At 39.6% G+C, this 12,062-nt stretch overlaps 1 protein-coding gene across 4 annotated transcripts in view; it reads left to right on the forward strand.

Moving 5' to 3' along the window:
• Positions 1-12,062, forward strand: part of INPP5F (inositol polyphosphate-5-phosphatase F) — a 92,013-nt gene that overhangs the window by 30,462 nt on the left and 49,489 nt on the right. The window lies entirely within an intron of this gene.

A 12,062-nucleotide genomic window follows, 5' to 3' on the forward strand; every position in this document is an offset into this window, starting at 1 on the left:
GTAGGCATTCAGTAGATGCTGGCTATTATTATTATTTTTTCCTTAGTTTTAAAGGTAAAACATGTCACTAAAGAACACTTAAGTTCTGAATGTATAATTTTGAATAAATGTTAAACTTAGACTGTTTTTTCCAGTAACACTAATTTTTACTGAAACTAATGATACTAACATGTCACTAAAAGATGACATGGTGGGCATTATAAAAGCAATGTTTTTAGAAGTGAAATATTAGTAGCATTAGTGAAGGTTATATTTTATAAGTTGTGTGCCCATTTAGAAAAATGTGTGATAGAAAAAAATTTAGAAGTATTATTTGGTTGTGGAATCCTTTGCTGATAATTGCCCTTCCTTTTATAGCAAGCTCTGCCCCTCAAATTGTTCTATTAACACTGATGCCTAGAAAACAAACTAATTAGAATAGTTGGCCTTTCTTCAGTTTGGAAGGTCTCTTCCCATAGACATTTGCAGGCAGGTAGACTTTCAGCTGGAGAAGGCAATGGCAACCCACTCCAGTACTCTTGCCTGGCAAATCCCATGGACAGAGGAGCCTGGTAGGCTGCAGTCCATGGGGTTGCTAAGAGTTGGGACATGACTGAGCGACTTCACTTTCACTTTTCACTTTCCTGCATTGGAGAAGGAAATGGCAACCCACTCCAGTGTTCTTGCCTGGAGAATCCCAGGGCTGGGGGAGCTTGGTGGGCTGCCGTCTCTGGGGTCGCATAGAGTCGGACACGACTGAAGCGACTTAGCAGCAGCAGCAGCAGCAGACTTTCAGCCAGGGTCTAATGAGTCTATCTTTGACAGCCTGAAGGTGTCTGACTCTACTTTGATCGGTTGGGATTTATTAGGATGAGGAACAGAAAGTCAAAGGAACATGTAATGTGCTAAATAGATGAAGGAAAAGTAAAGCTTCATGAAAAATCATTGTCTTCTATTCCTTGGAGTGTCCAGGAGGAAGTCAGAATGATGGTCAGATCTTACCACAGTTGTAATGACACATTACTTTTATTTTTTCTTCTTTTTTGTCTTCTTCCCTCTCTAGAGGATGAGCTCCAAGGCAGGGGCTGTGTTTGTTGTGCTCACTGCTGTATTCCCCTGTTCAGTGGCTATTCAAAAATATTCAGCACATAATTATTAACAGATAATTACAGAGTGCCTGTTGTATGCTGGGGTCTACAGGGTTAACAAAATGCAAAGCTTCCAGGAGCATGGAGTCAAATTCAAGAGCTAGACATTAATTGCCCGATCAGAGTTTTATTGTTAAACTTAAGGTTCTGAAGAAGACAAATGTGGGATATTGTGAAGCACGTAGCAGAGGAGCGTGACTGGTGGGGATGGGATTCCTGGATGGAAGGCATCCCTGAGGAAGTGATGTCTCAGCTGAGGCCTGAAATGTGTTTTCTCAGTCACGGAGATCTTTTTGCACACAGCTTACTCTGCCAACAACTGCTCTCCTCTTGCTTTCCCCACCCTGACCCTATCCAAATTATCCTACTGAAATAGTTCTGACTTCAACTCAGACATCACCTCCGTAGGAATGCCCTCCATCCAGGAGATAGTATATCATCACACAGATAATCTTGAAAAGATGCTTATGTGTCTCAGTTGCTTCAGCCATGTCTGACTCTGTGTGACCCTATGGAGTGTAGCCTGCCAGACCCCTCTGTCCATGGGATTCTCCAGGCAAGAATACTGGAGTAGGTTTCTATGCCCTTCTCCAAGGGGTTTTCCAAACCCAGAGATCGAACCCACCTCTCTTATGTGTCCTACACTAGCGACACCTGGGAACCCCCCAAGATGGCTGGAGGTTTTAAATGTATTACAAAGCTCTTTAAAATCTACAGTAGTCCTCCCACTGCCGCACCCCAGTCCGTAGTTTCCCCTTCTGAAGTTTCAGTTACCTGTGGTCAGCCATGGTCCAAAAATATTAAATGGGAAATTCCAGAAATAAACAATGCACAAGTTGTAAATTGTGTGGTGTCCTTACTGCCAGCTGCTGAATGGACAGTCAGAGCATCCACTTACCCGACCTCCTACCCACTTGCTTTGGATCTACTTAAGTCTAAGAAGTCAGAAAATAACTAGTGAGCACTATTCAGTGAGTAGGGTATGTCTCTGTGCCCTCTGGCATGGGTTTTGAGTCATCCCTTTGTCCAGCGTATCCACACAGTATGTTTCCAGCCCATTTAGTCACATAATTGGTTCAGTTATCAGATTGGCTGTTGGTATCATAGTGCTGTGTTCAAGTAAACTTATTTTACTTAGTAATGACCCCAATGTTCAAGAAAGAATGTGTATATAAGGTTTGGTTCTGTCTGCAGTTTCAGGCATCTGCTGAGAGTCCTGGAATGTATCCCCTGTGGGTATGTGTCCTGAAGACTGTGCATGCATGGGTGCTAATTTGCTTTAGTCGTGTCTGACTCTTTGTGACCCCATGGACTGGAATCCGCCAGACTCCTCTGTTCATGGTATTCTCCAGCCAAGAATACCAGAGTGGGTTGCCATTTCCTCCTCCAAGTTATCTTCCTGACCCAGGGATTGAACCTGTGTCTCTTAGGTCTCCTGCATTGGCAGGTGGGTTCTTTACAACTAGTTCCACGAGGATAAGCTTGTTAGGGTATGAAATATCTGCCTATAAAATGCAAATATATCCACAGTGTATTCAGAACTAGTTTAAAGAAAGAATTGTCAGGAATCCTGATTTATTTAGCAATAGGGGCTCTTTGTTTAGTAATTAGGAGAATTACTACTCCTAGTATTGAACAGCTACAGACACAATTCACTCAAGTCTCTCCCATTCATTAAAATAGTATCACCATCTGCTTTTCTACTGTTAAAGTGGTGAGGATACTGAGATCCTTAAAATGGTACAATGTATTATGTATATGATTTTAAAAGTGTGATTTTGGTCCCTTGCTGTCTATGGAGACTTTGCTGTGACACTCAGTGATATGAAATATTTTTATACCTACAGTGTGAATGAATGGAATGTCACCAGCATTGCTTTCATACTTTCCTAAAAAGGCATTAGAAAGGCCCACCCCTCAGGGGCACTAGAGAAAGGGAAGAGAAGCCTGGCAGGGCCCCTGCTTGAGGCCTGCTTCTTGGGCACGGCCTTTAGATAGTACTTCTGTTTAAATACGAGTTTCATAGTCTGTGTACAATTGCATTGTGGGAGAGGATTGTTTTATTGTCTACTGATGACTCATAGAAACATGTAAGGATTGTGATAATGGTTGCACAGTTATAAATTCATTAAAATCATTGGCTTGTTTATACTTAAAATGAGTGAATTTTATGGTATATAAATTATATCTCAATAAAGCCACTGAAAATATTTGTCAGAATACTTTTTTGTATCCTTTTGTCATTACTTCTGATTTTATCTTATTTTAATAATTAATCTACCTTTTGATAACTTAAAGGTGACTTTTTCCAAAAGGTCAGTCTTCATTCCAGTCCCAAAGAAAGGCAATGCCAAAGAATGCTCAAACTACTGCACGATTGCACTCATCTCACACGCTAGTAAAGTAATGCTCAAAATTCTCCAAGCCAGGCTTCAGCAATATGTGAACTGTGAACTTCCAGATGTTCAAGCTGGGTTTAGAAAAGGCAGAGAAACCAGAGATCAAATTGCCAATATCTGCTGGATTATCGAAAAAGCAAGAGTGTTCCAGAAAAACATCTATTTCTGCTTTAGTGACTATGGCAAAGCCTTTGACTCTGTGGATCACCACAAACTGTGAAAAATTCTTAAAGAGCTGAGAATACCAGACCACCTGACCTACCTCTTGAGAAATCTGAATGCAGGTCAGGAAGCAACAGTTAGAACTGGACATGGAACAACAGACTGGTTCCAAATAGGAAAAGGAGTACGTCAAGGCTGCACTGTCACCCTGCTTATTTAACTTATATGCAAAATATATCATGAGAAATGTTGGGCTGGATGAAACACCAGCTGGAATCAAGATTGCAGGGAGAAATATCAATAACCTCAGGTATACAGATGACACCACCCTTATGGCAGAAAGTGAAGAACTAAAGAGCCTCTTGATGAAAGTGAAAGAGGAGAGTGAAAAAGTTGGCTTAAAGCTCAACATTCAGAAAACTAAGATCATGACATCTGGTCCCATCACGTCATGGCAAATAGATGGGGAAACAGTGTCAGACATTTTGAGGGGGGGCTCCAAAATCATTGCAGATGGTGATTGCAGCCATGAAATTAAAAGATGCCTACTCCTTGGAAGGAAAGTTATGACCAACCCAGACAGCATATTCAAAAGCAGAGACATTACTTTGCCAACAAAGGTCCATCTAGTCAAGGCTATGGTTTTTCCAGTGGTCATGTATGGATGTGAGAGTTGGACTGTGAAGAAAGCTGAGCGCCGAAGAATTGATGCTTTTAACTGTGGTGTTGGAGAAGACTCTTGAGAGTCCCTTGGCCTGCAAGGAGATCCAATCAGTCCATTCTGAAGGAGATCAGTCCTGGGTGTTCTTTGGAAGGACTGATGCTGAGGCTGAAACTCCAATACACTGGCCACCTCATGCAGAGTTGACTCATTAGAAAAGAACCTGATGCTGGGAGGGATTGGGAGCAGAAGGAGAAGGGGACGACAGAGGCTGAGATGGCTGGATGGCATCACCGACTTGATGGACATGAGTCTGAGTGAATTCCAGGAGTTGGTGATCGACAGGGAGGCCTGGCGTGCTGCGATTCATGGGGTCACAAAGAGTCGGACATGACTGAGAGACTGAACTGAAAGTTACTTTGAGGGAAGAATCTTAAAGATTAACAGTATTATTTGTCATATAACATTTCTACCAGATAATCTAAAGTGTAATTAAAAAGTCATTTTATATTCAGTTTTTCTCTTTTTTAAAAAAATATTCAGTTTTTCATTCATGGCTTCCCTTGTGGCTCAGCTGGTAAAGAATCCGCCTGCAACGTGGGAGACCTGAGTTTGATCCCTGGGTTGGGAAGATTCCCTGGAGAAGGGAAAGGCTACCCACTCCAGTATTCTGGCCTGGAGAATTCCATGGACTGTATAGTCCATGGGATCACAAATAGTCGGACACGACTGAGCGACTTTGATTCATGAGGGCTCAGAACTCATGGATTTTGGAGATAAGATTCATGTTGGTGACTAGGTTCCTGGTTAACCCTTAAAAGATTCTTTCACTGTAGTTTAGCTGATCTATTCAGTTAACAGCTTTGGGTCTTGAAAGCAGGCGGGCTAAGCGGCGAGGGGCTCCTTTCTTTGGCATCTTCTGGTTGCTGTTTTTTGCTTCTGTCTTCCTTTTGCTCTCTCCCTAGGTGCCAAATGACCCTTCCCTCCTCTCTTTGCTCCCCTCTGTCGGCTCCATTACTTTATGCTTCAGAGTTTCCCATCACCTCCCTTGTCCCTGATCTGCGCTCCAATCTCCTTGGCATGGATGGTTCCACCTCCCTGGTAGGAGCAGTGCTTGAATGAGACACATGAAGGTGACCCACAGTTCTGAGCTTTCCCAAGGGCATCAGACAAGCATGCTGCTTAGTTCTGAGCATATCTCTAACTGACAGATTTTCATATCCTCAGGCAGAGAGGTACGTTAGAGGTAGGCCAGCTTGCCTCTTCTGTTTCAGTCATTCTGCTGTCCAGTTATAAATGAATTTGTTCTTAAACTCCAGTTGTTTTCTCAGTGATTTCTATGTCAGTGATATTAAAAGTTCTTAACTCCATAAAGAGAAGAATTTTGTAAAGGTAAGAGTGACTGAGTGTATGTATGGGCCACCTATAAAGGTGTTTCCTATATTCATATTATTTCCTCCTTTATATTCTTATTAAGGTTTTTATCTTATTGAACATTTTATCTTCCTGAACATTTTGAAGTGATTGCAATCAAATTATTATCAGGTCTAATTGTGTTTTAAAAAGGGTATTTTTGATTTAAAAAAAAAAACACCTCACTTACTTAGATGTGGCCAGTATCAGCCATCCAGGGCAGAAAATGAAGGTTAATAATCTAATTGACTTTGACTTGGCTCTCAGGTTTGTTACGGCCTGTGGGCTTGTGTTCCCTCAAGCAGAGAGGCCTGTAACCTCCAACCTCACAGCATACTTGTGTCACTCCTCAAAACAGTAGTTTATCTTCATGATAAACCTTCACCATAAATAACCCCAATTATATTTAGTGGGTTTAATAGGTAGGAAAGTATGTAATAGATTAACATTTTAAATAAATATGTAAGGAAACATCTTACTTAGCACTTTAGCAAGAGAAAGACACAGTTATGTGGAAAATGTACTCTTGTAATAGAAACTCATTTTGCTCATTGATACTTAGACTTTTGTAGTTTCCTAGGACTGTTATTGGAGAAGGTAACGGCACCCCACTCCAGTACTCTTGCCTGGAAAATCCCATGGACGGAGGAGCCTGGTAGGCTGCAGTCCATGGGGTCCGCAAAGAGTCAGACAAGACTGAACAACTTCACTTTCACTTTTCACTTTCATGCATTGGAGAAGGAAATAGCAACCCACTCCAGTATTCTTGCCTGGTGAATCCCAGGGATGGCGGAGCCCGGTGGGCTGCCGTCTATGGGGTCGCACAGAGTCGGACATGACTGAAGCGACTTAGCAGCGCCAGCAGGACTGTTATAGATAGAAAAGCCTTTATATTTTTATAGATTATAATAGATTAATTTTATGGCAGGTCATTATTAGGGCTTTTGTTATTAGGCTGAGTTTGAATTTGTAGATTAAGCTGAATACGCTTCTGATTGCACCATTTGGTACCTTTGAAATGGACCCTAATAAACGTATCTCATGTCCCAGACACTGTCCTTATGAGTCACTGTCAGTTTTCTGTATGTGCAGACTTAGGACACTTTAGTAGGCAATAGAGTGATCATTAAGAAACACTGAGTAGCTACTATGTTTGGAAGATGAACAAATTAATGATTGACTCTTTGGTCACTGAGAATATTAGAAGCCCAATATGATGTACTTTTAACTACAGATATCTGACAGTGGAAAAAAAACCAGCATTGTTGTGTGGTAGTATTATTTGTATTTCTACTTACTTGATGTATAATGGTGTACGGTGCTCCTTGAAATATATTCAAAGGAATATACTACTTTATTTCTGTTTCTATTAGGAAAAGTATTTTTCTTGATGTAGTTTTTTAAAAATAGAAATGGCCTTAAATAAAAAGCAAAAAATTATATTAAACATACCGTGAATACATATCTTTTAGTAGAAATTTAAATTCATGCAGTTTAGTTGCTCAGTCATGTCCGACTCTTTGTGACCCCATGGATTGTAGCCTGCCAGGCTCCTCCGTCCATGGAATTCTCCAGGCAAGAATAGAGTGGATAGCCATTCCCTTCTCTAAGGGATCTTCCTGGTGCAGGGATCGAACCCAGGTCTCCTGCATTGCAGGCAGATTCTTTGCCATCTGAGCATAAACTTACATAAAATCTATAGACTTATATTCATTTAAAAGTACTAAATGGCCAATGAATAGCTTATGTAATAGGTATGAATGAAATAGGTTTTATGCACACAGTGGACTGAATTTAAATTCCTACCAATTTTGAAAAAAGAAAAGGCAAGATCCTTCACATTGAAACATAATTTATCTTGAGATGAGCCATGGTGGCTCAGTAGTAAAGAATCTACCTGCCAATGCAGGAGATGTAGGTTCAGTCTCTGGGTCAGGAATATCCCCTGCAGAAGAAGATGGCAACCCACTCCTCTCTTCTTGCCTGGGAAATCCCATAGGCAGAAGAGCCTGGCAGGCTATAGTCCATGAGGTCACAAAAGAGTCGGGAATAACTTGGTGACTAAACAACAAAGCCATTAGGATATTACCCAATGATTAGCTTCTCTTAGAATGCATAGTGTGTTACTATGCTATATAACAGATCATTTAAAGATACTTCATACATTTTAAAAAATGAGATCAACAGAAACTAGTCAGAGATTGTTTCTGACAGTCACAATATTGAAAAATACTTTGAACTGCAAGAGGGAAAAATATGAAGAAAACCACACTTGAGCATCTTATACTAAAACTGATAAAAGCTGAAGTCAAAGAAAACATCCTAAAGCAGCCAAAGAAAAGCTACATGTTAAATTCAATGGTGTTCAATAAAGCTTTGGTAGGAACAGTGGAAGCTGGAAGACAGTGGAATGAGACCTTCAAAGTGCTTGTCTAGAATTTTATACCTTCAAAAATTAAGGGGAAAAAAGACATTTTGAGCCAAACAAACTGAATTTGTCATCACCAGTATCTGCACTAAAATAAATACTAAGAAGTTCTTCAGGTAGAAGGAAAATGATTCCAGATAGGAGTGTGGAAATGTCGGAAGGAATGTAAAACAATGGAAAGAGTACATGTTGGTAAGTTTAAACAAAGTTAGCTTTATATGAGGTTTAAAATTAACACAGAATGAAAACACACAACAATAATAGTAACTATAGTGAGCTAAAAAAGGCTGGTGTTCTCAGGTCCTTTCCTTGTCCAGGAACTGGCAAAAGCACTTATTTACATTAGGCTTTTGTAAGTTAGGGCTCATGTTATCAGACCCTACAATATAACCACTAATAGAGTAATAAAAGATTGTAAAAAGCTAATAGAGGGAAGAAATGGAATAATAATTTTAACACTCAATCCAAAAGAAGACAAGGAAAGAAAGTATATAGAACAGGTAAAGAAATGGTAAGATGGTAGAATGATTCTTAAATGTTTTAACAATTACATTACATATAAATGGACTCATTTAGTCACTAAGTCAAGTCTGACTCTTTGTGATCCCATGGAGTGTTGCCTGCCAGGCTCCTCTGTCCATGGGATTTTCCAGGCAAGAATACACCTGCATTGGCAGGCGGGTTCTTTACCACTGAGCCACCAGAGAAGCCCATGAATGGATTTAGTAGTTAAAAAGCAAAGCTTTTCATAATGGAAAAGTAAAATTCATCTACAAGCTACTTTTAAGATAGATACCTTAACTATATGTATAGAGAAAGGCTAAAAGTAAAAGGATAGAAAAAAAGAAACCAAACAAATGCTAACCTACTGAAAACTGATGTGCTCATAATAATATCAAAACAGACTTTAAGGCAAGAAGCATAAACAGATATACATTTCAAAAACAGCCAAAGTTCAAGTCACCAGAAAGACAAAGCAGTGTTAAATTTGTAAGCACCTAAGTCCTAAAGTATTAAAGGAGCAGTGAGTCATTTGGCTTAAATTTATTAGTTCAGAGTGTCAACTTGAAATGGCAGAGAGATACATAAGTATTCTTATTGTCAGCTTGACACAGAAGAAAGAAAAAGTGAGCTAACTGTAATTGCCTTTCCTAATTCTCTTTTTCCTTCACAGCAGCACATTTCCATCCTCTGATTCGTCTGGTTCGAATGCGGACTCTAAGCTCTTACTAGAGGCATAATCTGCAGAAGCTCTTCAAGAATTTACATATTGGTTATTGAATATTATGTTAGGACTTTGGAGTATGTAGTAAATAAATGTTAGTAATTTGGCATGTGGATATAATTGTAAATTCCTTTGTGTATAAGCTGGCTTGAAACTCAACATTAAAAAATACTAAGGTCATGGCATCTGGTCCCATTACTTTATAGCAAACTGAGGGGGAAAAATTGGAAGCAGTGACAGATTTTATTTTCTCGGGCTTCACGGTGACTGCAGCCATGAAATTAAAAGACTCTTGTTCCTTGGAAGGAAAGCTAGACAGCGTATTAAAAAGCAGATACATCACTTTGCTGAGAAAGGTCAATATAGACAAAGCTATGGTTTTTTCCAATAGTTGTGTTTGGCTATGAGCATTGGACCATAAAGAAGGCTGAGTACCGAAGAAATGTTATTTTTGAATTGTCTTAAAAATCCCACTGAACCAGTCAAATCAGAAACAGTCTTGGAAAAAGGTGAGCCAGAAGGGAAAAAAAATCAGGAAAACAAAATTATTTTCACACAGATACCTCACTGGCACAGAGAATATGTACTGTGTATGTATTTCTGTCAGTAGGAGCTCTTTTAATTGAACCTCACTTAAGATTAACCAGCATTCTTCACTGCCTCTGCAGAATGTATTGGTAGATGTGTTGGATGCTCTAAAGGCTGATGGAGACTGGGTAGGAAGCCCTCTGTCTTCTGGTAGATTATAGGTTGTGTTTATTTCTGTACCTGTGTTTATACCTGTACCTGTTCATATTTGTTTTACTTGATACAGTAATTATATAACTAAACCCATCAACTGTAAATACAAAAGGAATGACTTCCTGTTTCTATGAAGGCTAAATTGAATGCTTTGAAAAGACTAGATAAAGCTGTGTTGCATTAAAAAAAAATGCTAGGGGCTCATTCTCAAACAACATGGGATTTTATTTCCTGGACTAGGGACTGAACTATGGCCCTTGTAATGGAAGCTCGGAGTTCCAACCACTAGATTGCTGGGAAATTCCCTAAATCATGCATGTTTAAAAAGTCATTGGTGGTTCTTTTTCAGAGGTCCAGGGGTTGAGCCCATCTTCCAATGCAGGGGATGTGGGTGTGATCCTTGGTTAGGGAACTAACATCCTACATGCTGAGGAGTGCCTGAGCCCTTGAGCCGAGACTACTGAGCCTGCTCACCGCAACTAAGATCCAGTGCAGCTATAAATCAGTAAATATTTTTTAAAAGTCATTGTTAAGCTCAAGTAAGATTGAAAGGACTAATGCCAGCAATGGTAACCAGTTCTTTTTCTGCTAGTCTTCTTATATGAGAGAACTCATAAAGTGGGGTTTGGATGAGGTTTAAAGAATTTCCATGGAATGAGGAACAGTGGTGAAAGGAAATATTAATTTTATATGTAATGTTTACATTTTTAAACACGTGGAATGTATTCCTTTATTTTCTGTATGATTAACATTAATAAAAAGAAGATTGCTAGACATGCATTGTTGAATCAAATGCTTATCTTTTCTATTGATGCATGTCAGTAGGATGGATAGCCATGTTGAGAAATATTAGATGCAGTACTTAGAGGTGAGGTTGTGAGTAGGGAGAAAAGATTTTCATACAGTGATGGTTTAGTCACTAAGTTGTGTCCGACTCTTGCAACCCCATGGACTGTAGCCTGCCAGGCTCCTCTGGTATTCTCCAGACAAGAATACTGGAGTGGGTTGCCATTTCCTTCTCCAGGGGATCTTCCTGACCCAGGAATCAAACCCAGATCTCCTGCCTTGCAGGCAGTTGATTTACTGACTGAGCTGTGAGGGAAGCCCCTAATTTTAATTTTAGAAAAAAAGGTTTTTTTGAATAAAAATCTTTCTCCTGTGATTGCTTACCCTAATTTAACTGAGTCAGTTATTGTATAGAGCAAGCAATTGAATCTTTTCCAGGACTGTTGTTTTACTTGCCCTAACTGGTCATGCTTTTCAAGATAATCACTTCCTAGTTAGTTTTCTTATCTGGCTGGGGAAGTCACATTTTTTGTCTGTCTTTTTTTTTTTTTTTTTAAAGGAATCAGGGTTACAAAATTGACCTTTTTCCCCATTGTAATATATTTTAAAAGTTGAGGAAATATCTTTATACCACAAGACCTTGCTAGAATAAATTACCTTTGACCCTTGGTTATACTACATAGCCAGATCTCAGTGTGATGGCTTTAATTAAGCCAAGTTTCTTTTTCTGGTGGGTGATATAAATTAATGCAGTAACCTGCTTTGGTGCCTTTAAAAGCTTCATTACAAAATTGTGCTTGACTGGATAGAGACTGCTAAACAATAGTAATGCTATACTTCTGCATTTTTCTTAGCTTAAAATTCAAACTAGAGAAAATATATTTGGACCATTTAACCCTGTAACTAACATACTCACTTTTGCTGGATTTCCAGGCTTCTGTGTGTTTACTGTTGTGTTTGTTTCACCTACGGCAAAATAATTACAGGAATACTCCTTATCCAGGGGATCTTCCCGACCCAGGGATTGAACCCGGGTCTCCAGCATTCCAGGCAGACCCTTTAACCTCTGAGCCACCAGGGAGCCACTAACAGGAATACAGATTGCGGTTATGTCCCAAGA

The sequence above is a fragment of the Ovis canadensis genome, chromosome 22, assembly GCF_042477335.2.
Source record: "Ovis canadensis isolate MfBH-ARS-UI-01 breed Bighorn chromosome 22, ARS-UI_OviCan_v2, whole genome shotgun sequence".
In the NCBI taxonomy this organism is placed as follows: Eukaryota; Metazoa; Chordata; class Mammalia; order Artiodactyla; family Bovidae; genus Ovis; species Ovis canadensis.